The sequence below is a fragment of the Abramis brama genome, assembly GCF_963993115.1.
Source record: "Abramis brama genome assembly, chromosome: 8".
Classification (NCBI taxonomy): domain Eukaryota; kingdom Metazoa; phylum Chordata; class Actinopteri; order Cypriniformes; family Leuciscidae; genus Abramis; species Abramis brama.
In genome coordinates, this window is record NC_139970.1 from 42,060,983 (window position 1) to 42,062,193 (window position 1,211).

The following is a 1,211-nucleotide window of genomic DNA, read 5'->3' on the forward strand; positions in this document are numbered from 1 at the left end:
GCTATGAGAGTTGTATACTAGTATGCCATTGGTTCCCACTGCACATTTTTGATGGCTACATCTCAAATCACATACTTCCCTGAGTTCCCTCCCTGCCCTGTAGGAGAACACAGTTGTAGTTATGTGACAAAAGTAGTATGTCCAAATTCACAGTACTCATAACCCAGATGACCTAGCCTATTACTTTCGTCGGGATTATTACGTGTGCATACAATGGACACTTTACTATTCCATGAGGCAGAGGGAAAGGATTTAATTTCATATTTAATCAATGAACCCAATCAATGAATATTTCTGCATTAAAACATGAATCTCCTAACATAATTCATGCAGTGTTGGGAAAGTTACTCTAAAAAAGTAATAAATTACTAGCTACTAATTAAATCTTCAACAGTGTTATTACTGTACTTACTCTCTCTCTCTCAATTACTTATTACTTACTAAATATCATATTAAACTCAACCAGTTGAACAATACAAAGATAGACATGAAACTACTTTTAATTCTTTCAAATGAATATAAAATTATTTTATTTTTTAAAAAACATTAAAGAAAACAATAGCAAATCAAACTTTGACTGGAAATGTTCTCCCAGGTTCATTAACAGACAGTTCAGAACAGTTTGTGTGCCATTGTTCCAGCAATGTTGGAAAGACTGCACTTCCCTAAGTGTATAAGTTTTCTGTTTTCGTCATGAATTTAAAGAGAATTAGCTCTATAGCTAAAGGGAGAAAGCCCACCGCCAGAGTCATGTGACCTTACCTGGGACACGCCTTCCAGAACAATGTGCACAATCTATGTATGCACACGTTTTGGTGTAATTGACTTTAGGAAATAGCTAGATATCTAATGCATTAAACACAATGGCATATGTGTCTACCAGAATAGTATACGCTGTTATTTTATTTACTTTAGGTAGACATATGGATTAAAACTGCAATATTGCTCAATCACTATGGAAGCATATGGGTCGCAATATTCAATTTGAAATGTAATATGCAAAATGGCAATGCAATATGTAAAATGGCAATGCATTTCTGTATTTAAATTTTAATTTTCCAATACATTTGTGAAACGTTTGGTGCAAAATGAAAATTCAATCATAAAATTTACATTTGCCATTTCATAGCCATAGTCATCTTTTCACAGCCTCTGTGCAAATGCAGAACCAAAATATGTAAAATCAATAATCAATTGGCTTCAGTCAAATG